Source organism: Pinus tabuliformis, chromosome 4_2 (genome assembly GCF_031772625.1).
Source record: "Pinus tabuliformis cultivar Carrire ecotype Pingquan chromosome 4_2, CPIR1, whole genome shotgun sequence".
NCBI lineage: Eukaryota > Viridiplantae > Streptophyta > Pinopsida > Pinales > Pinaceae > Pinus > Pinus tabuliformis.
Window position 1 is genome coordinate 709350906 of NC_142304.1, and position 25275 is coordinate 709376180.

Below are 25275 nucleotides of genomic sequence, written 5' to 3' on the forward strand. Positions count from 1 at the left end.
CCATGTGAGAGCCAAGAACTATAGGAATCCTGTATCATAACTGCACCATATGATCTTTAGAAGGCATGATGACAGCAACATAAAAGAAATGAGTGGCTTCATCATTAAATAATGAAGTAGTGTACTCAAGCTTTGTACTTCTCTTTGTTCTTATGAAGATCATCATATAAGCAACATATATGTACTATATGCATCGAGTCATCTACAATCATAAATCTGTTCTGAATACCGACTATGTGACCCCAAGAATCATATGAGATTTTATCATGGGCAACTCTTAATCATGGCATAGCAAGATGTATCCATATAAGCATCATCATCATTGATTAAGTACCAAGGACTTCTAATCATAATGCCAACAATGCTTTATTAGAAGCATAGCATGTTCTCCCCCTGAACCTGTTTCACCTGTTCATTGTCAGATCTGATCACCGCATATATCAGTAAGAAGAATCAAGGCATATACATCAAGTTATCAATAACTTGTGAGGATCAAAAACACTTCTAAATAACCTCCACAGACTGTAGACATCTATCATCACGACAGAGAAGATAACTGATAATTGTCTGAATCATATCAAATTAGTTTCTCTGAGTTTGTCCTACTGCATTTTTCTCAAACCACATATACGCGATTGTGCAGCTTCGAACTCGCGTATATACGCGACTTGTCTTTAGGAAACTTGCATATGAGATTTAGAACATTGAAGTTTCACACTTCCAGCTCCCCCTGAGTCTATTATGTCTATGTATTGTGCCATGCCACATTTTTCTGACTATACTTCCTTCTTCTTCCATATCTTCGAGTGTGATGATGATTTCTCCTTTTGGTATGGTGCCCAAAATTTCCTCCTGCAGTCCTTTGCTATATGTCCAAACTTGTTACATGCATAACATCTTACATGTTTCATATTTCTTCTATAGCAGTCAATGGCTTTGTGACCAAACATATTGCAAGAAAAACAATATCCCTTAAAGTACCTGGAAGCTGATGATCTTTTTATGTGATGGTCTTGAACCATTCTCCTTCTGCATCTCACTGCTACATGTCCAAGATTATGACATATAAAGCATTCAACATTATTCATTTGGGGAAATGACCGACTATCACTTACATAGTTAGGAGTGAAAGATTTTCTTTCCTTGGTTGTTGATGGGATTGACCTCTCATTTCCTTGTTGAGTATTTCAGATTTTGTATTAGAGTTCCTTGTCTTACTTTGTGAGCTAGATTCACCTTCAACAGATTCATGAAAACCAAGACCAGTTTTGATGGCAAGAGACCTTTGACTACTAAGAATATCATCCAAGATCTTAGTACTATCTTGAAATCGTATGAGCTTATCCTTTTCTTCTAATTTACCTTTTAGTATATTTACCTCAACCTGATGTTGCTCTTCCTTTTCAAGATACTGCTTCTTCATGATTTCTTCAACTTTTCTTCCTTCTTCCATCTGTTGCCTTAATTCAAGAACTTCGTTTTCTTGTTTTTCAAGAGCTTGGAGTAGTTCTTTATTCTGCTTATTTGATCTTTCAAGATCTTCTTTTAGCGAGAGGATCTTAGCTTCAAGACTTTCATAGTAACTGGATCTATCTCTGAGTTTCTTGATTGTTGTGCTCCTTTCATTTACTTCATTTCTTAATGATGTCACTTCATCCTGCAGCTTTTGACATTGGTCTTCCTTTTCCTTGAGTTGCTTCCTTACTTTGTTTCCTTCCTCTAGTTGAGCTTTTAGTTTGGTAGCTTCTTCTTTGAAGGCACATTCCCTTTTGTCCAATAGATTTTGTTGATCTCTAATTTTGTCTGTAAGCCTTTTAAATTCTGCCTCAATTTGAAATCTTTCTTCCTCACCCATTAGAGAAAATTCAGTTGTTTCGCTATCACTTTCATCATCTTCAAATGGATGGAGAAATGTATCACCAGAGGATAACAAGTTCATACCTGATAGCTCTTTTGCTTGTTCATCTTCATTCTAAGGTGATTCTGAATCTGAAGAGTTGCTTCCACATAATCCCCAATCGATTCTCCCAGTGTCATAGTTCCTTTGAGATGTCTTCTTCTTCTGAGGCGCTTTCTTCTTTAGCTTCTTTCCCATTGTTCTACGGATCTCCTTCAAGCAATCAAGCTTCTACCAAAGGACTTGCTCTGATACCAATTATTGGAAATAATACTGAGAGGAGGGTGGGCGGGGGGGTGGTGAATCAATGTTAGTCAAGTCAATAATCTTTTACTTTTCATACTCAATTTCATATACGCTACTTCAATGAAGGTAACCCGCGTGTGCACGCAACTCTGTTTAAAGAAACAAGCGTATATCCAGTAAACTCATGATTCAGTTAATTATCATATGTTGATCTTTAATCCGAGCATCAGTACTTTATTAAATATTAAACAGTAACCATGTGTAGTTAATAACAGAAATAACCATCACACATAAGCAACACACATGAACACCAAGATGTAAGGTGGAAACCCAATGTGGGTAAAAACCACCTGCTACTGTCATCTCTGCCTTCTTTTAATAATAAGAAAAATTGTTTACAACATTGTATTGGCGGAGACTCATACCAGTACGCAGGCTTCTACCTGCAGAAGGCTACCACCTTCTCTCATTCTCCAGCTTCTACTGGAAGGGAGCTACAATCCCCTTGCTCCTTTGTACTTGCCGATATGTTTACCAATATGTAGGTGCCAGCCTACTAAAGGCTACAACCTTCTCACTTCCTCCAGGGACCGCGTTTCATAAATTTTCATACTAGATACTCCTAGAACACAACATCAAAATCTGACAGCCACATTTCATCCAATTTGCATACTAGACCCATCAATAACATTGAAGCTCAAATCAATCACCGTTGTAGTACATCTATATTATCCAATCACTGAAACTCAATCTGAAAAACTCATTCAATCACTGACAATCTCTGAACAACTGAATCAATCATTCATTTATACTTTAACAAATCAACTGCAACACATAGATCATTGTAACCAATTCATAGATCTGAGTTACATTATCATTTTGAAGCATTTGTAATCTTAAAACCATGCTTTAGAGTGTATACGCTATTTGGCAGAAACCAACCTGCGTGTATACACAGCTTCCCTGAAGCAAACCAGCGTGTAGATCTGCAAACACTTTGCTGCACTTCTAGACTTCAGACATAATTACACATAGAGGATAAAACATGTGTTAGTGATCAGATCTAGCTCATCCATTATCAGATCACATAATGATAAGTCATTATGATCCTTATCCATCATTAGGTTTCATCCATCAACACTGAAGCTAATCACAATCAACCAATCTGAATATGCAGAATATTGTCACCAGAACACAATGTAAAACCCAGAACTCTACATCAACAACTAGAACCAATTGCAACTTCAAAAATCATGGTTCACAAGGTATACGCTACTTCGATGTGTCGAACATGCGTATATACACGCTTTTACCAAGGTCAGCCAACATATACATCTGTAAATATTCTTTCATAATTTTGCAAACTATTCCAGACTTCAGTTATAACCAGATCATAATATTTACAGATCAACACATCCATCAGTATATAGATATAGAATAAACATGATCAAACCATATAAAGATTATTCATTCCAAGCCTTAAGATCCCGATCCATCATTAGATCTTATCCTCCAACAAGCGCTAAGGTTCATCCTTGGTTCAGATCCAGCTATGCACCATAACCCAATAACCTGTATACTAGATCTTGCTCTTCATTAGATATTCAATACTTGAGTGCCTTTGCCTAATGATCTTCTCCTCCTTTTATAGTCTTAGGCCTTACTCAATACCATGGACCAAAACCACTTAGAACCAATACCTTGGACCAAATACCTGGGGTCAACACTTCGAACCAGATACCTTGGACCAATACCATGGATCAAAATACCATGGACCAAATACCACAGACTAAAACTAAGTTTTCCAACATGTACGCGCCTTTCCTTCCGTGAAAGTGCGTGTGTACGCTATACGCACCTTTTGGTCTGTGAACCCGCGTGTACACACGGCTTGGTCAATGCGGAACTTGCGTATACCCTTATTTCTTCATTCTATGTAGCCTGAACTATAATTCATCACATCTGTAAACACTATTGTTATGCATTATGTCACATATGATATGTCTTCTGTAGATTCATCTAGTTACCATATACAAGAGAGTTGTTCTGCTACAAGTGGGTTGCCATCAAGTACAACACATACATCATAATGCCAACACTAATATGCCACCTAGGACACATTTGTGTTATTTCAAGTGAGTGAGCCAAGATGATTTGGGAAGTGCACTACAGTCGAGTCGCTGGGCATTTCGAGGTTGAGAAAACGGTGGCAGTACTGCGGAAGTATTTCTATTGGTCGAATCTTCAACAGGATGTCGAGAAGTACATCAAATCCTGCACTGCCTATGGCATTTCCAAACCGACCATAAAGAAGCAAGGCCTCTATACTCTACTGCCTACCCCTAGTTGACCTTGGGAATCCATCTCCATGGATTACATGTCGGTCCTTCCTTCTACTAAGCATGGCAACGACTGTGTTTTTGTGGTTGTCAACAGATTCTTGAAGATGGCCATTATGGCGGCTTGCAAGAAGAATATCACAACAGAAGCCACTGCTAAACTCTTCTTTGAACGAGTGTGGGTACACTTTGGGATCCCACAATCTATCATCTCAGGTCAGGACAACAGCCTCCTCAATACATTTTCGTCCAATCTCTGGTCGATGTTGGACACCAAGCTCACTAATTCCACAACTTTCCATCCCCAAACTCATGGCCAGACAAAGGTCGTCAAAAGGATGATCGTACACATTCTGCGCATGTACAACTCAAAGCATCCACACATATGGGATGAGAGAATCCCCTATGTTCAACACAGTTATAACCGGGCTCCCCACAGCTCGACTAGCCACAACCCTTTTCAGGTGGGCTTGGGATTCCAACCACTATGTCCCATTGATGTGGCCATACCATTTGCAGCTACTTAGGCAGATTTGACTCATGTCCAATCAGAAGCCAATAAGGCAAACAACTTCATTGAGCACATCCAACATATCCATCAGCATGTCCATGGCATTATGGAAAAATCAAATGCCAAGTACAAGCAACAACATGATCAACATCGGGTGCCACACAAGTTTCAGGTGGGCGACAAAGTCTGGTTGCATTTGTAGAAGGAACAACTTACCGGAGCCTATCGGTAACTCAGATCACTCTGATATGGTCCTTACACCATTACCAAGGTTGTGAGAGACAATTCATTTGAGCTCAACATTCCCCCATTCCTTGGCATGCACCCAGTGTTCAATGTGGATCGCCGTCGACCATACTTCCCACCATTGTTGGACACATCAGACATTGTAGAACATCTCACACCTACATAGTTAAATCTAGATTGCATGGAACAAGCCACAATTGATCAGATCATGGATATGCAAATCAAGAACACCGGATAGCAAAGAATCCAACTATATTGAGTTGTAAAAGCAGGCCAACTCCTTCACCAGGGCAAGTGGCTCACCAAGGACCAAGTTTAGCAAAAGTTTCCTCATCTCATGGAGGAACTCAATGCAATGGGGACCATTGCTTCCTGGGGGGGGAGGGATAATCCAGGTGGATATTGGTGGCCACCCACCTATTCCACTTGGACCCCCACCATTGTTTCTTTCAGTTTTTCAGTTTCCTTATTTGTAGCACAATTTACTATTTTTGGCAGTTTTTCGGGTCCTGAACTTCTGGAGCCGTTTTGAGGCCCTAAACAACATTTTTTGGGAAAACTGGGACCAAAATGGGGCTTAAATTGATGTTGGTCATTCAAAATTTGTAGTCCTCGAATAGATCTTTCTAACGAGGTATTGTGCATGTCAAACGGAGATCGTATGCCAAAGTTATGACCCCAGGAAGTTGATGTACCAATTTACCCAAACGGGGCCCATAGTTTGGCGCTTCATCTCCTAGGGTTAGGTTTTTGGATGTTTAGGGTTTTTCATTGTTTCTCAATAATAAATAGGCCTTTAAGCCTCATTGTAACATAGTTTAGAGGCATGTAGTTGCCACATCTCTTCTCAAAGATAAGCTACCATCTAGATTAGTGGTATCAGAGCGGTCTGCTCTTTCTCTATTTTTATTTGCATGTCCCCAACGAGGTTGGGATATAAGGAGTTAGGGCTTGATCTCGTTGAACCTTTGCAAGATCAGCCTCGCAAACCCCGATGACTGCCCATGGGGGAAGAGAAGAAAGATGAGGGGGCAGAAGATCCTATCAAAATATTGCTCGAGGAGGCCCTTGAGAAACAAAGGAATGCGATGATGGATAACTTTGCCCAGATCCTTCAATGATTGCCCACCAGTGGCACATCCACATCCAACAGCCACTCTAGAGGCTCCAATCCTTTTAAGGTACAAGTAAAATTTGACATTCCCATATTTGAGGGCCAAATAGATGCAGACGTCGTAGATAAATGGTTAAATCTACTAGAAGGATATTTTTTTGTTCATGATTTTTCCAACCGAGAAAAATTACTTTTGCTCTTCTCAAAGCCGCCCCCCACGTCAAGGACTGGTGGGAAACCTACTATGAGCACAAGGATGAAAGTACGACCTCGCTTTTTTCAACCGCACCCACTTGGAATTCATTCCCGGATGCCATCAAGGAGCCTGTCGGGAGCTATGAAGATAAATACATAAAGTGGACAACGTTGCGGTAGGGAAGGGACCAAGATGTGGCAGAGTTTACCAATGTTTTTCATACCCTTCGCACGAAGTTGAGTATCAAAGATTTTGAGAAACATTTGGTACTTAAGTACCGCGGCTGCCTACACAGGTACATCCAAGACGAGATGGAGTTCTTGGACATCTCCTTGCTTGGCACGACGTACCGATACGTTGTCAAGATCGAGCAGAAGTTTAAACAGAAGAAGTGAGACTTTGGATCTGCAAATCCGAAGCAAGGGAAAGGTGCCCCAAAACTGCAAAAAAAAAAAGGCACAAAGCCAAGGCGGGGCACTTGAGGGCAACTGGCCAAAGTTGAAAGCAAAGAACAACACCGCGAACCCGAAGAAGGACACAGGAAAGTGGTGTGATTTCCATAAGAGCTCCACTCACAACATAAGTGAGTGTCGGGCCAAGCAGTCACTGGTGGCCAAGCTGAAGGCTTCAAAATCAGATGCATGTTCTGACTCTGAGTCAAAACCCGACAAGGGGAATGATAAAGGGAAGCATATTATCGATGTGGAGCCCAATGCCACCATTGCCACGACGAAGATCTAGAAGGAGGATCCTGAAGATCCAAAGGAGGAGGAGTGCCTCTTCCACCCCTAGATGTGGGTAAAGGGTTCCCCGCTACAGTTCATTATCAACAGCAGGAGCCAAAAGAACCTCATTTCGGTAGAGGTCGTGAAGCAACTAGGCTTATCAACCACAACACACCCACAACCATACACCATCGGGTGGCTTCACCAAGGAGAGGATCTTCGCGTGAGCCAGTAGTGTAGCCTTCCATACAACATCAACCCCTTCACGGATGAGGTATTATGCAACGTTGCTCCCCTTGATGTTTGTGATGTATTATTAGGCCAACCATATTTGTGGAAGTGACATGTTGTGTATGAGTCAAGGCCTCGTGATGTTATTGTTACTTTGGGGAATAAGTTGTACAAGATACCACAAGTAGCACCGCCTACTGCCATCTCTTTGGTTACTGCAAAACAATGCAATAAGTTCAATTCCAAAACCAGGAAATTTGTTTTCCTGATGATATGCCCTCATTGAAAGAAGAAGACCATGGCCACGACGTCCAGACAGGGTCCCTTCGCACGACAACAACAAATGGAAAATGTCATGGAGGAGTATGAGGACATCTTCACCTACCCTGCAGGGGTACCTCTGCACTGTCAAGTCAAGCACTCCATCGATCTGACCCGAGGTGCGTCATTGCCCAATGGACCAATCTATCAACGATCTGTTCCCGAGAATGACGAAATGAAGAGGTAGATTCAGGAGTTGCTGCAGAAAGGTCACATCTAGTCGAGTTCATTGCCTTGTGTGAGCCCGATCGTGTTGGTACAGAAGAAGGATGTGACTTGGAGACTTTGTATTGACTACCGAGCACTAAACAAGATCACTGTCTAGAATAGGTACCCGATCCCACGAATTAATGATCTTCTGGACCAACTCAAGGGGGCAAAATATTTCAACAATATCGACTTGAAGTCCAAATATCACCGGGTACCAATCAAACCCTCCGATGTGTGGATGACTACCTTCAAAGCCAAGGAAGGCCTTTTCGAATGGTTGTTTATCCCTTTTGGGTTGACAAATTCTCCAGCAACATTCATGAGGCTGATGGATGACATCTTATGGCCATTCACCAACTCATTTATAGTGCTATACTTGGACGACATCCTGATCTTCAGCCAAAGTTGAGAAAAGCACCTCCACCACATCCGACAGGTTCTCCAAACACTGCAACAACACAAGTTGTGTGCCAATTTGGAGAAATGCATTTTTGGCTTGACCTAGGTTCAGTACCTAGGATACATTATTGATGAACGGGGGGTGCATGTGGATCCAACCAAGATCTAAGTCATTCAGGATTGCCCAGCCCCAACCACTCTGACAGAGCTCCGCAGCTTTCTGGGTCTTGCCAATTTCTACTACAAGTTCGTGTTGGGATTCTCTCATATCACTTCGCCCTTGAGTCAAGTCACCAAGGGAGAGTGAAAGCAAATTTATTTTGGTTTGAATCTCAACAGAAGGCATTTGCAGAGTTGAAACATCGCCTATGCTCTGCACTAGTGCTCACTTTACCAGACTTGCAACAACCATTTGAGATCGAGACAGATGCCTCTAACTATGCTATTGGGGCAGTCCTTACTACACAAGGGCATCTAGTGGCATATCACAGTGAGACACTTTCAAATAGTCTAGACGTATCCCACTTATGACAAAGAGATGTATTCCATTATGTAGGCCCGCCGACAATTGAAGCATTACATTTTGGGGAAGGAAACGGTCATCCACACAGACCACCGACCCCCGTAGTTCATATAGACGCAAGGGAAGTTGCATAATGATCGCCATTATAAGTGATCCACATACCTGCAATAGTTTCATTTGAATATCAAATATAAGAAGGGAAACACCAATAATGTTGTAGATTGCCTCAGCCAACCATCGATAATGGTGTTCACCACCGTGCTTAACTCTTGTGGGCACGAGATTTTTAATTGGCAACTTCTCTACAAAAGCAACATAGAATTTGGCCACACATACCAGACACTCTTGGAGGGTCAGCAAGTTCCAGGTTTTCACCTCCAGGATGCCCTACTATGCCACCTGGGACACCTTTGTGTTCCTTCAAGTGAGCGAGCCAAGATGATTTGGGAAGCACACTACATTCAGGTCGCTGGGCATTTTGGGGTCGAGAAAACGGTGGCAGTACTACCGAAGTATTTCTATTGGCTGAATCTTCGACAAGATGTCAGGAAGTACATCAGATCTTGCACTGCCTGCGCCATTGCCAAACTGACCATTAAGAAGCAAGGCCTCTATACTACGTTTCCTACCCCTATTTGACCTTGGGAATCCATCTCCATGGATTACATGTCAGACCTTCCTTCTACTAAGAATGGCAATGACTGTGTTTTTGTGGTCGTCGACAGATTCTCGAAGATGGCCATTATGGCGGCCTGCAAGAAGAATATCATAGCAGAAGCCACTGCTAAACTCTTCTTTGAATGAGTGTGGGTACACTTTGGGATCCCACAGTCTATCATCTCAGATCGGGATAGCAGGTTCCTTAGTACATTTTGGTCTAGTCTCTGGTTGATGCTGGACACCAATCTCACTAAGTCCACAACTTTCCATCCCTAAACTGATGGCCAGACAGAGGTCATCAATATGATGATCGTACACATTCTGCGCATGTCCAACTCAAAGCATCCATGCACATGGGATGAGAGCCTCCCCTATGTCCAACATAACTATAATCAAGCTCTCCACAACTCGACTGACCACAACCCTTTTTAGGTGGGCTTGGGATTGCAGCCATTATGTCCCATTGATGTGGCTATACCATTTACAGCTACTCAGGCAAATTCGGCTCATGTCCAGTCGGAAGTTGATAAGGCAAACAACTTCATTGAGCACATCCAACATATCCACCAACAGGTCCATGACATTTTGGAGAACTCAAATGCCAAACACAAGTAGCGACATGATCAACATCGGGTGCCACACAAGTTTCAGGTGGGCGATAAAGTCTGGTTGCATTTGCAGAAGGAACGCCTTATCGTAGCCTATCGGAAACTTAGACCACTCCGATATGGTCCTTACAACATTACCAAGGCTATGGGAGACAATGCGTTTGAGCTCAGCATTTCCCCATTCCTTGGCCTGCACCCAGTTTTCAATATGGACCGACTTCGACCATACTTCCCACCATTGTTGGACACATTAGACATTGCAGAACAGCTCACACCTACAGAGTTAAATGCAAATTGCATGGAACAAGCCACATTTAATTGGATCATGGACACGCAGATCAAGAACACCTGATAGCAAAGGATCCAACTATATTGAGTTGTCAAAGCAGGCCAACTCCTTCACCAGGGCAAGTGGCTCACCAAGGACCAAGTTCAGCAAAAGTTTCCTCCTCTCATGGAGGAACTCAACGCAATGGGGACCATTACTTCCTAAGGGAGGAGGAATGATCCAGGTGGATATTGGTGGCCACTCACCTATTCCATTTGGACCCCCACCATTGTTTCTTTTAGTTTTTTAGTTTCCTTATTTGTAGCACAATTTACTATTTTTGGCTATTTTTTGGGTCCTGAACTTCCGGAGCCATTTTGAGGCCCTACACGAGGCCCATCAGACTCCTAACGAAATTATGATCAATCTGAGTATAAACTTGGCATGATTCTGACTCTATCAAAAATCAACTCCAAGGAATCTAAAAGATTCCTCCAAGATTCCTTAAATCATGGTTCCACTACCTGGTCATGGTTCCACATTCTGTGGTTCCGCCTCTGCATAGTTCCGCTTGGCCCTCCACTCTTGATTCCTTTGTTGCTCTTCATTCACTGGCCGAATGGTAAAATGTCAAGTTTAAATAATAAAAATTAGGTGTTCATTTCAAAGCCAACCCTGTTGGCGGATTAGCTGGCTGATATTTTAAAATCGTTAAGGTTGGGGAAAGGTCTCGGGGTCAAACCTCATGGGACCCCTGATTTGGCATTGCTTTGCTTTTGTTTGGAATGTTGGTTTGTAATGGGGTCGTCCTTGGCAACTAACCCACGGCCCGGGCGAGTTCGATCCCCATTGACCCTGCAATGTGGTGTGTTGTTGTAATGGCCTACGGGCCATGTTAATATATAATATATATTGGTTGGCGGGGTTGGAGGGGTGGCAGCCCACTGCCCCATATTTTATATTTTTCATTTTTTTTTTTTTTATAAATAACCCATTCAAAAACTGTCAAACGGATTTTTAAGGTCATTGCACAAATTAAGTAGGCGACAAATTCACCATTTCCGACCACTAATAAGTGTCAAATTGTCAACTAGTTGGTGGTCACCAAATTTAGCGACTTCTACGAAATTTATTCAAACCTCTAATTTTAGTGAACCCCCAAATTTAGTTAGCGCTCTCCTAAATTTAACGAGTGGGGCTAAGTTGACGAAAACTTTGACCGTGAATATCTTGATCATACAAACTCATATTTGAGAGTCATTTGCATTGTTGGAATCAGTATGACGAGCTCCTCGATTTGGTCTTAGTTTCGATAAAATATGAGGATTTTTATTTTTGAGCCTTTCTAGAGCCACTTGGATCATTGGGTTATTTCCTTCATCATCTGGCCGAAAAGAAGCTAATCAACATTGAAACTGTGAAGATAAAGATGATATGGAGGAATGATCGGCTGGGATAGATAGAGTGGCCAAAAGAATTGATCTATTCTTGTTATCTGAGCATCTGATGGATAGATTGAATCTGTTTAGACAATGGATAGACCTAAGGGGTGAATCAAATCACTCCCCCATTCTCCTGGAAATCAACAAAGGCAACAGGAAACCGGTAAATCCCTTCAAGTCGAACTCCTATTGGATAAAATACGAGGATTTCATAAACCTGGTGAAGACTCATTAGAACTTTATTGATTATAGGGACAACATATTAATAGCAAAACAACTTGAATTGAATTTTCGCAACCTCGGAGATCAAATTAAGGCATGGGCAAGACAAAAGCGTGAAAAAGAGGAGGTAGACCTCCTAAAGTTGGAGCAAGAATCGTCAACGATATCAGAAACTAGTGCGGAAGGCTTTTCCTATGCAGATTCAAAGGAAGCTCTTCAATCTTTGAAAAAAAAGAAGGGACATTCTATCCTTGAGAGAAGCAACACGACACCTTAAGAGCAGAGTAATCTGGCTAGATTATGGAGATGAAAATACAAAGTTCTTTCATGGGTATGCAAAAATGCGAGAGACAAAATACATTATTTGGAGTATGACGGACCATGAAGATATGGAAGTGTCTTATTTTGAGGGGTTAACAGAGATGGGTAAGTCACATTTCCAAACACTCTTCAAGGAAGATCCATAAATCTCCATAGTGGATATTCTACAGGTGGTTGACCTGTTTCCGAGTTACATTAGGGAGGAGGATAATTAAGACCTACAAGTAGAAGTTACCCTAGACAAGTTGAAGGAGGTACTGGCCAGCGTCCAGAAAGACAAAAGCCCAGGGCTCGATGGGTGGGCGATCAAAGCTTTTTTAGCCATGTTCGAGGTGATTGGTCAAGATATGCTAAAAGTAGTAAATGAGTCAAAAGAGCAAGGTAATGTCTTGGTTGTCTTCAATTCCACATACTCTTATCTCGAAGGGGGAAAAACCTCATTCATTTGAAGAAATATGCCCAATATCTTTGTGCAACAACATCTACAAGGTCATCGCAAAAACCATAGCTCAAAGAATAAAGCCAATTCTATCAAGATATATCTCAAAAGAATAGTTTGGATTTCTCGAGGGAAGACAAATCCATGAAGCAATCGAGGTAGCCCAAGAAGGCCTACAAAGTATGATGATTCATCATTTAAAAGGAGCAATATTCAAAATCAACCTATCAAAAACCTATGATAGAGTAAGTTGGGTCTATCTTAGGCTCATCCTCATTCAAATAGGTTTCCCGCCTTCTTTTATCAATTGGATCATGGGCTACATTCAATATGTTTCCTTTGCAGTCTTTGTTAATGGATTGGATTCACATTTCTTTCATGCATCTAGAAGCATAAGGCAGGGATGTCCTCTAGCCCCCCTCCTCTTTCTTCTGATTGTCGAAGGACTCAGTCTTTTGCTTGTTGGGAAGAAAAGGAGGGGAGATTTTCGAGGTTTGAATATTTCTCTAGGTACGATTATCTCACTTCTACTTTTTGTAGATGACATTATAATTTTTTGTAATGGATCTATTTGTGATGCTGACAAATTGTTTGAGGTCTTATATTTATTTAGGAAAGCAACTGGAATTTAAATCAATGCCAAGAAATCATCCATATCCTGCATAAATATGAAAAATGAAGAAAGAAGGCATCTCTCCTATAAGTTTTCCTTTGAATTACAGGGCCTCAAAGGTGCTCTAAAATAACTGGGGTTCCAGTTGAAACCAAACAACTACTCCAAAGTTTATTGGGCCTGGCTACTAGCAAAACTTTAAAGGAGACTCAAAGCCTAGAGCTTTATATGGTTGTCACAGCCAGGGTGCTTAGTTATGGTCAAGTCTGTTTTGGAGGCCATATCAATCTATTAGATGTCCCTCGCCTGGATTCCCAAGGGTTGCTAGAGAAAGCTAGAAGAATAGGTTTTTTATTTTCTGTGGGCGGGATAGAAAGGCCATTTTAAGGCTCCTTGGGTAAGATGGCAGAAAATAGCTATGTTGAAAGCTCTTACAGGTTGGGGATAAAAAAATTATTTTCCTTCCCATCGGCCTTAGCTGCAAAATGTGGATGGAGATTAATCACCAGGGACAATTTATGGACTCAAGTGGTTATTGGTAAATATATAACTCCTTCATCCTTGGAGAATTAGATCCACACTTTAGTAAAGTCAAGGGTGAATATTTCTATAGTTTTGAGGGCGGTACTAAATTGTTTTGACAACATTAGTAGCGCCCTGGTGTGGAGAGTTGGGGATGGGTGCCGCATTCGAGTAGGCATTGATCCATCAGTGGGCAGCGGGGACATATTCAGATTATCACAATAGTTGGTACTTTTTCTCATGGAAAGAGGACTTTCAAGACTTTCTCAAGTATCAGATCCTCAAAACTCCACCTTATGGCAACAGAGTTGGAGTTCAGCAAGAGCATTAGGTCTAGTTGGACAACATCAGTTAGAATGGGTGGAGTTTGTGACATATTTACAAAAAACAAATGTAAGGTTAATAGATACTGAATATGAACTCATCTGGACCTTTGCACCCATGGGTCAATATACTCCTAAGACGGGATACCTTCGTCATATATGTGCATGGGGCTAGCAAATGGAATAGGTCTTGTGGTGGAAAATCATCTAGCATTTGAAATGTCTAACAAAGTCTAGGGTATTTATGTGGTGTTTATTGTCAGAGAAGGCACCAACATGGGATGTGATGTAGAAACAATAAAAAATAGGACCTATGTGGTGTAGCTTATGCAGATCAGGAAGAGAAATGATAACACACTTATTCATTGAATTCCCTTATTCCAAATCAGTTTGGCCAGTATGTGATTCCTCTATTGGCCTAGCGAGCAACTAGGGGGGTCCTGAGTGTGGCAGAATGTTGGAGGTCTTCGTATCAAAACCCGACCACTAAACACATAAAATATCTACCCCATATTGTCAATTGAGGCATCTAGTTCGCTCGGAACAAGTGCATATTTCAAGACAAATGCACCCTGCCAGAGAAGAGAACAACCAAGGGACTGGTAATCCTCTCACACTTTCCTCATCCCTATGGTAAATCTCAACAATGACAAATAAGAATGGAGAATCCTAACAGATAATTTCCTTGGATTTATTTCGATGGTGCCTCGCAGGAGGCCAACCACAGAAGCGGTGGGGGTTTTGTTCTTTTTCTCACAAAATATCATGTTTTTCACGCCAAAATGAGTTTTGGGAGGGGAATAAACAATCTACCTAAGTTATTAGCCCTCAAAGCCCTTTTAGTCTTTTCCATGGATAAGGGATGTGACCGGTTGTAGGTTTATGGAGATTTGTTGCTTGTTGTTAACTAGGTCAATCAACATCATCAATGCCAAAATTTTATTGTTATGTCAGTTTTATAAGATATCTTGAGGATGGAAATATCATTTACATTTTTTCTTATGCTCATATCTACAGGGAGACGAACCACACAACTGACAACCTTTCTAAACAGGGTTTCTTCGTCATGATCATATGATATTTAGGCCATTAAAATGATCGTTTTGAAGACAGATCTATGCCCTAAGATGAACCCATTTGTGGAGTATTCTTGGCGTATTTTATATGGCTCATACAAACCCTCTTCTGTGGACTAATCAAGCCTATTCCAGGACTGTTAAAATCTAAATCTTTCTAAGATTTATTTTGTGATCTAAATCTTAGATTTATTTTCTAAGATTTATAAGTCTAAGGCTAAACCCTTAGATTTGTTCGTTGATGAATTGAATTTTGCTCAGGGACTGCAGATTGTGTAGAATTTCCCACTGTAGATCAACAGATTATGCAATATACTAAAGCAAAATACAAGATCTACTTCTACAACAAACTTTGCAGAAGCTTAATCGAATATGAGCAAGATCAATAAGAACACATATAACTGAGAATGAGAAAGCAATCACACATGAACACAGAAGAATACTCGAGAAATCCTCATCCTAAAACTTCGATCTTTGTAATATCATACAAGTGGAAATATGTTCAGATTACACAAAGAATCAGCTCACAAGCTATCCTGCTCTCTCTGCAATACAACAATATAGCTCACAGACTGAGTAGATAACACATATGCCTTTCCTCAGCCTTCTGAGCCTCCTATTTCCTTGCGTAGTTTTTCTTGGGGTCCAATGGTGCCACTTTTGTGAATTGGCCTCATCACACACTCACTAAACTAAAGAACTAACTGCGCAATCCTCGAGGAATGAATTCCTTCTGCATACAAGAGATATCCACCAAGGAATATTCCTACAACTGATAGTACACTATCCCACCATCTGGTCTCAACTTGGTCTCTGACTGAACTAACATGCATGAGTTATTTATGAGAGAATATTCAGTTATCTGAAGTGCAATAGTTACATGCATGCATGCATTAACTAACTGAACCCACAATTAATTCTACAAATTGTTAGAACTAATCTAACTGGACTTAACTCAGATAACCGAGCTAACTAATTACAACTCAAAGTACAACTCATCCTCATCTCCTTAACTAAGGGATAAATTCCTCAATCAATGGAGAAACTGTTAACATGTCTTCACATAGACTTCATGTTTGATTTTCTCCAGCTAATTAACTCAAGATGAATTAATTAATTATTAATCAAACAGCTGATAAGAACAAATTCGAATTTTACTTCTCAATTTTAGTTCAGGGACTAACTAAAATAGGAAGGTATCCCGAAATGCTATTTATAGCAGTGCTATTTTTAGCATTTCTTTTTGTTGTTTTCAACACTCCCTCTCAACAAGAAAGGGATTATCAATAACCCCAATCCTGTCTCTGTGGAACTCGAACTTGCATTTTGACAATGCCTTCGTCAAAATATCTGCATCCTATTCCTTGGTCGAAACATACAGCAACAACATGATCCTCTTAACCACACAGTCTCGAAGATGGTGATACCAGATATCAATGTGCTTGGACCTGTCATGAAAAACTGGATTCTCAAAGAGTTTGATACAACTATGATTATCGCAGTAGATCACTGTAGGATCCATCCTCTGACCAAACAATCCCACTAGAATCTTCCGCATCCAAATGGCCTCACATGCAGCCTGACTAGCAGCCATGTATTCAGCCTTTGTTGAGCTAAGTGCAACTGATCTCTCTTTCCTGCTGTACCAGGAAACTGCAGCTGAACCAAGGTTGAAGATTCCTCCAGAAGTGCTCTTCCGGTCTGATGGACTCCCTGCCCACTCTGCATTTGTGAAGCCCTAAAGCTTCACCCCCTCTGTCTATTTGTACCACAATCCAAACCGAGATGTGCCTCTGAGGTATCTCAGCACATGCTTCGCCACATTCCAAAACAACTTGGTAGGCTGAACCATAGCTTGACTCAGCTGGTTCACCGCAAAGCATAAGTTGGGTCGTGTGTTCACCAGATACATAAGTGAACCCACCAGTTGCCGATAAACAGTAGCAGCTACTACCTCACCTGAAGTAGCATCCTCCTTCCTCCAGTTCCTTGCTAGAGGAGTTTGCATGGGTTTGCACTTCTCCATATGGAACCGCCTGAGGATCTCATTGGCATACTTGCCTTGAGACACAAAAACTTCTCCATCTCTCTGCCACACTTCCATGCCTAGAAAGCAGTGTATAAGACCCATGTCTTTCATTTCGAACTCTCTTGCAAGGTCCTCCTTGCAAGACTGGATCAGCTGGTCATCACCTATCAAAATCAGATCATCGACATAAAGAACAATAATCAATGGCGTACCTTCTACCATGTTGTGGTAAAGGTTCGCATCTGCTTCACTCTTGGTGAAGCCCAACCCGGTGAAATAGATGTCAATCTTGGTGTACCAAGCACGGGGTGCTTGCTTCAGCCCATACAGAGCCCTCTTGAGTCGGCACACATGCGACTCACGATCGAAGGTCTCGAAACCTTCTGGCTGCTCAATGTACACCTCCTCCTCAATCTTCCCATTGAGGAATGTTGTCTTCACATCCATCTGATGGATCCTCCAACCCATTTGAGCTGATAGTGCCAACATCGATCTGATAGATGAGTACCTTGCTACAAGAGCAAATGTCTCATCGTAGTCAATCCCCTTGACCTGTGAGAAACCACGGGCAACAAACCTTGCCTTATGTTTCTCAACACTGCCATCAGTTGCCTGCTTTACCTTGTAAAGCCATCTGGAACTCACCACTGACTTGTCCTGAGGTCTTGGGACAACATCCCAAGCACAGTTCCGCACGATGGAGTCATACTCCTCCACCATTACATCAACCCAGACTGGTTGCTGCACTGCCTCCTCAAATGAAGAAGGCTCAGAATCTACACACTCCCCAACCAAGGCCATGTAACTAGTGTACCGCTCGGGCGATCTCCTTTGTCTGCGCTGAGAAGATGACTGTCCCACATTCTCCCGTGCATCTAGCATCAACCTGTCAACTTCCCTTGAGCGTTTCCGCCCATCTCTGGAAGACTCAGCATGAGTGGATGTCTCCACTCCAGATCCTCTGCATGCAGCTGCTCTGCATCAATCTGAGGCTCCTCCTCCTTAGGAACTGAAAGTTCCTCATCTGCATGCAACTTGAGCTCCCTCTCAAGTGATACTCGCATGGCTTTCTGCTCATCGAACTTCAGATCCCTGCGTACCACTGTCCTCTGACTAGTAGGCAGGAACACTCGATAGTTGTGGGGTGTATCCGTGTACCCCACAAGTATTCCCAACTCAGCTGTTGGATCTAGCTTCTTCTGAGCATCTTTGGTCACATGGCAGTAAACCGATGATCCAAATATTCAGAAGTGACTCACATCTGGTCGCTTCCCGGAAAAGGCCTCCATAGGTGTCTTCATTCCCAGTATACGGTGCGGGCTTCTGTTCTGCAAGTATATTGCTGTATTGCATGCCTCAGCCCACAAATGCAGTGGTAGGCTTTGGTCATGCAACATTGCTCAAGCTACTCCCACAATCAATCTGTTCTTCCTTTCATCCCCCCATTCTGCTGTGGCTTATGGGGTGTCGTTAACTCCCATTTAATTCCTTCTGTAGTGCAAAAGTCCTTAAATTGTTGGGAGACATACTCTCCACCATTGTTGCTACGCAAGGCTTTTATTTTCTTTCCAGATTCTTTCTCTGCCAAGGCTTTAAACTCACAAAACCTCAAGAAGGTCTGATCCTTCTTTTGCATAAAGTAGATCCAACATCTACGAGAAAAATCATCAATAAAAATAACATAGTGCCTTTGTTTAGCGGTGGAGGTTGAAGAGAATGGTCCACAAACATCTGAGTGAACTCGCTCTAGGATTGCTCCAACTCTACTGTCTTGATCCGGAAAGGAATATTTCGCATACTTACCTAAGGTACAACCTTTGCATGTATCTGTCTGTTCCAGTTTTCCCTTGGGAAGTCCGGTAGAAATCTGCTGCATGATCTTCAGGGCTTCATGGTGCAAGTGGCCCAATCTTTTATGCCATAGCTCGCTAACATCTTGGCTTTGCACCATCTCAACTTTGGAACTCAATACAACACAGTCGTCTACCTCCAGCTTGTAGAGATTCTTTACTCGAATCCCAATTCACTTGGTCTGTCCAGTGCCGATATGCCTCAGGAATACCTTTCCTTTACTAAAGACTACATCATAGCCTTTATCTTCTAGCATAGCAACAGACACAAGATTCTTCTTCAAACCTGGTACATACTTTACATCAGTTAGGGAGAGGGGAGCTCCATGCTCCTTCTGAAACACAACCGTACCTTCACCTGAAACACGGTACTTTCCATCATCGCCCATCTCGATCCACATCTGGAGATCCTTCTCCTCCAAGGTAGTGAAGATATTCTTGTCACCTGACATGTGGAACGAAGCTCCACTGTCCAGGTACCAAATACATCCCACCATGGATGAAACCATGCATGCGAGAGAAATCCAACTCAAACTGTGAGGCCAATGCCTCACCATCAGATCCCTTCGAGGATCCCTTCTTGGATTTCTTCTGTGGACAATTCGTAGCATAATGACCCACTTCATGACAATGAAAGCATCGCACTTTCGATTTGTCAAACTTCTTCCCACCATGGGAAGAATTGGATTTGGATTAGGACGCCTTCCCTTTCCCCTTCCTTGCCTTACTCACTAAGGATAGATTTTCCTCATCATCTAGCTTTGATGAGGATCCATCTTTGGTGCTTCTTCTTATCTCCTCTTGCATCAGATCCGACCAAAGTCGTTCCCAATCTAGCAGTTTTTCTCTTCCATTTATCGAGCCTTGGTAACTATGCCAACTCTTAGGAAGACCGAGGAGCGCAAGACTCACCATGTCATCATCGGCTGTCATGATCCCTACACTTCCAAGTTCATCCCTACAGGTGGTGAGCTTGTTCAAATATGTAGAGATCGTGTCGCCCTTTTCACACTTGATTTTCCGAAGCTTGTCTTTCAGCGCCAGCTTCCTCTGATTGCTGCTGTTTTGATATAGATCTTTCAATGTTTTCCACATCGAAAATGGTGTCTCCCTCCCATGGAGACTCGGGACTATGTGGCTCGAACTCCCTCCAGAAGGATTCTCCTTGCTATAGCCACACATTTCTTCCATTCCGCCAATTCTGTAGCATTAGCCGCTGCAAGCTTGGGGACTTCTTGATCAATGAAGTCCTTTAGACCATTATCCTCTAATACTGCTTCCATGCGACCCTTCCAGGCTATATAATTCGAGCTGCCATCAAGGGCATACTCGAGTCTTAAACTGTTGAACGGCATTGGTGAAATTGAGATGTGATAAGAACTCGATTTCTATATTCAGGAACCTCAAACTTTGAACTTCTCCCTTCTTGTATACAGTTATCTCCTTTGATCACGTTTGCTCCGATACCATGTAGAATTTCCTACTGTAGATCAACAGATTATGCAATATACTAAAGCAAAATACAAGATCTACTTCTACAACAAACTTTGCTGAAGCTTAATTGAATATGAGCAAGATCACTAAGAACACATATAATTGAGAATGAGAAAGCAATCACACATGAACACAGAAGAATACTCTGGGGAAAGCCTCAGCCTAAAACCCTGATCTCTGTAATATCATACAAGTGGAAATATGTTCAGATTACACAAAGAATCAACTCACAAGCTATCTTGCTCTCTATGCAATCCAACAATATAGCTCACAGACTGAGTAGACAACACATATGCCTTTCCTCAGCCCTCCAAGCCTCCTATTTCCTTGCGCAGTTTTTCTTGGGGTCCAATGATGCCACCTGTGTGAATTGGCCTCATCACACACTCACTAAACTGAAGAAGTAACTGCGCAATCCTCAAGGAATGAATTCCTTCTGCATGCAAGAGATATCCACCAAGGAATATTCCTGCAACTGATAGTACACTGTCCCACCATTTGATCTCAACTGGGTCTCTGACTGAACTAACATGCATGAGTTATTTATGAGAGAATATTCAGTTATGTGAAGTGCAGCAGTTACATGCATGCATGCATTAACTAACTGAACTCAGAATTAATTCTACAAACTGTTAGAACTAATCTAACTGGACTTAACTCGGATAACTGAGCTAACTAATTACAACTAAAGTACAACTCATCCTCATCTCCTTAATTAAGGGATAAATTCCTCAATCAATGGAGAAACTGTTGCATGTCTTCACATAGACTTCATGTTTTATTTTCTCCAACTAATTAACTCAAGATGAATTAATTAATTATTAATCAAACAGCTACTAAGAACAAATTTGAATTTTACTTCTCAATTTTAGTTCAGGGACTAACTAAAATAGGAAGGTATCTCGAAATGCTATTTATAGCAGTGCTATTTTTAGCACTTCTATTTTTATCATTTCTTGTTGCTATTTTCAACATATTTATGGTTCACAATTTTTGCAATTGTTGTGAGCTTACAATTCAAGAGACCTTGTGGAATTTTTGGCTTGCTTTTGTTCACAATTTTTGGCAGTGTCTTGTGGGTTTATTTAGGATTATTTTTATGCTTAATCTCTGCAGCATAACATGCCTCCTAAGGCTCAAACTTTAGGCCTTCACTCTAAGACATATTCATAAGTCTAAGTCTGATTCTTGACCTCTTTTCTAAGAAGTTTTCAAGGTTATTTTAAAGGCTTTCTTTTGTTGGGTTTTGAAGCTATTATCAAAGGTTTAATACTACATTAATTATTGACTTAGCTTTTTGGAAGATATGGAAAAGGATGTCAAGATGTTTAATCCATGGGCCAGATTTTGAAAACCTCGAGAAAAATATTCACAAAATATTAAACAAATGAGTTGATAATTGAGAAACACTCCACCCGCCAAGAAAAGGAAGGGAATCCTAGATGGGTTTTGCGGGGTAGAATTTTTGGCTAGAGGTTGAATGTAACTTCCAGATGTAAACTAATGGAACCAAGTTTCTTAACTTTGGAATGAGATAAATCAACTTATGAATGCCATTGAGAAAGGATTGTAAAATTCAATATATATTTTTTGAGAATAAACTTTCGCTCGATTTGCAAGTTAAATAGATAGCCATGACCAAGTACAAATCATTTTCTAAAACAAATCATTGCAATTCCAAAAGTGCAGTAGTAATGGAAATTTAACCGTAATGGCTACATTTAGATCTTACGAAGATATATAGCTAAAGTTGAAAACTTATAAGGCTAACAAAAATCTTCAAAAGAAAAAATCAATTTCGTAATCAAAGTTTATGCTCTTGCCAAAATTGATTGATCTAAAACTTGAAGATAGTAATAGATAAATATTCTATAAATTAAACCATAAAATGTTTTTTTTCCTTAATAGAAACGGATCTCCATACCATTGAATCACTATCCAAAACAATGGAGTTTTCCAAAAGCTTGTAACATTGGAATCTCCACTCCTCCTCTTTACATTGATTGCATCATTGTAGCTCTTATACCCCAATGATAGCATAAGTGTCCTCAAACACACACATATTACTAATTTAAGGAAAATAAATCACACAAAGATGCAAAAGCTTACAATAATCTCTCAATACTATTGCATGAAGAGGAAAATAAACCTTAAATAAGTTGATGTCCTAAACTAAAATGGTTATGGACAACTTATCATAAATGCCAAGTTTCCATTTATATTAAATGAAATACTTAACTTCCTAATTTTAATTCTAAGTAACGATGCTTTTCTGGATCTCCAATAATAATAGAAATGCCTAACTATATTTTTATATACTTTTAATCTTATATTTTTGGATCATAATATGTAACAACATTATCTACACACAAGTTCATTGTAATTCAACCCACTTGGCTTAACTCGTGTCACACAAATTCAAAAAGCACATGAAATCATGCATTCTATTCTAGCTGTCAAAACCAGGGTATTGCATAAACGTCAATATGGTGCTCAGTTGGACTCTTAGTGATATTGGGTCATGATGGAGACATAATGTACAATACCTTATGTAGCTTCTCCACTAGAGTATGAGAACATTGGAGACATGGTTTTAGGAGAGACAATTGGGCAAGGTAATGACAAATATATTTATTAGTAGTTGTACTAGAGGGATTTTAAAATCATGTTTCTTGGTCTTTTTACTCTATTTGGAGGTTGAGGGACTAATACAATGACCAGTCCTAGTAGAAGGCCAAATAGAATAAACTTGAAGGATGGTGGAATGGGAGGAAGAAGTAACATTTTGTTTATGTTTCTTTATTTGTGCATGCTCAAGTTTTGGTTTGTACAATTTTATTATTCTTGAGATTTCACTCATCTTCCTTGGAGCCAAGATATCCACCATGTGGTGAGTCATATATACTTTTGAGTTCCAACTCACTTTAGAAAATAATTCATAGAGAAAAACCTCTTCTGTGCACTATTCTTTAGAAGAAGATCTTCCACCGAATTGCTATGTCACAACTCCTTATGCAAATGATGAGGGACACAACTATTTGGATCATTATAATAAAGAGAGAATGAGTAGTAAGGTATAACTACTACTTTAGGAAAAGTTGAAGGTGGTTTCCCTGATGCTTTCTTTGGTTCTTGATAATTATTTTAATTTCCATTTCTAGATTGGGATGAGTGCTATTAATCATTCATTTGCTTCTTCATTTTAATCATTTAATTTTAGATGACATGTATCATAATTTCAATTTTTTGTACTTAATTAAGCGCAAAGGTGCTCACCATATTCTTTGATCTTTTCTCAATTCCCTCCATTAGAATTAATGTAATTATTCTCCATTCATTTTCATCTATTTTTTATGGATTCAATGACCAAATTAAGATATCAACCAATCAACCATCCCTTATGTGTCTTTCTAAAAAGTCTCACAGGTATTAGAACACACATGGTTTGACTATAGGTCCCACATAAGTTATAGAAATCACCAAAGGACTTCTAAGGGTTTACTAATCCAACTTACTGGCCACGGTTGAGCCTTTCACAACTAAAATCAGAATGCCCTTAGGTTTTCGTCTAAGGGTTTGAAGCCAACAACTTTCCAAAGAATAACAAGATAATCAAACATGCCCCAAGAGTGAGTTGCATTCTCTCTTTTATCATCATAATACCATAAGTCTACACTATGGGTCATCAAAATATGATGGATCTCTTTTTTATAACATTTTTCCATTTGACCCTTTATTTAACCTTTTTACATTTTCCTACTCAATAATATAAAGTGAATTTATAAGTTTTTTTTTTCCCATAGTCACTTAATAACACCTTTTTAATTTAATTAGTCAATATCAATTTTACATGTAGTTTTTTTCACCCAAATGACATTTAAATAATTAAATTAATGGATCCCCTTTTACTAATTATAACCTATAGGAATTAAATAGACTATTGAGTCGTTTTTCAGAAGTGATCATTTAGAAAGGGACATTGCAGTCCTCCCTTCCCAAGATTGCTTGCATTTAAGCAATCCAGAACTTGCATATCAATACCAGGATCACAAATATGCTTGTAGGATGCTCCAACATATATTTGTTGTAAAATTGAACCTAACATCACTATCACACTCTATCATACCATGAAGCAATACTCTACAATGTGAACCATTCCTCATAAAGACATAGCTCCTCAAGATTCAAATTTATTATATTTATAGCATATCCCATGTATCATTCAGGGAGGATTCCATCTAATGTTTTTGGATCATTAATAAGCAGTTGCTTTTGTAGATCCCCCACTTTGAATCCTTCCTCGCGAGACCTTAAGTCCTCAAGGAAAAACACATAGAACCTTCATTACATTGATCTTCATACAAGAGCTCATGAACTACTAGCAATAGCTGATAAACATCCTTGTAAATACTCATAGTAGGATTTTGGAGTTTCATTTGAATCAATTCAT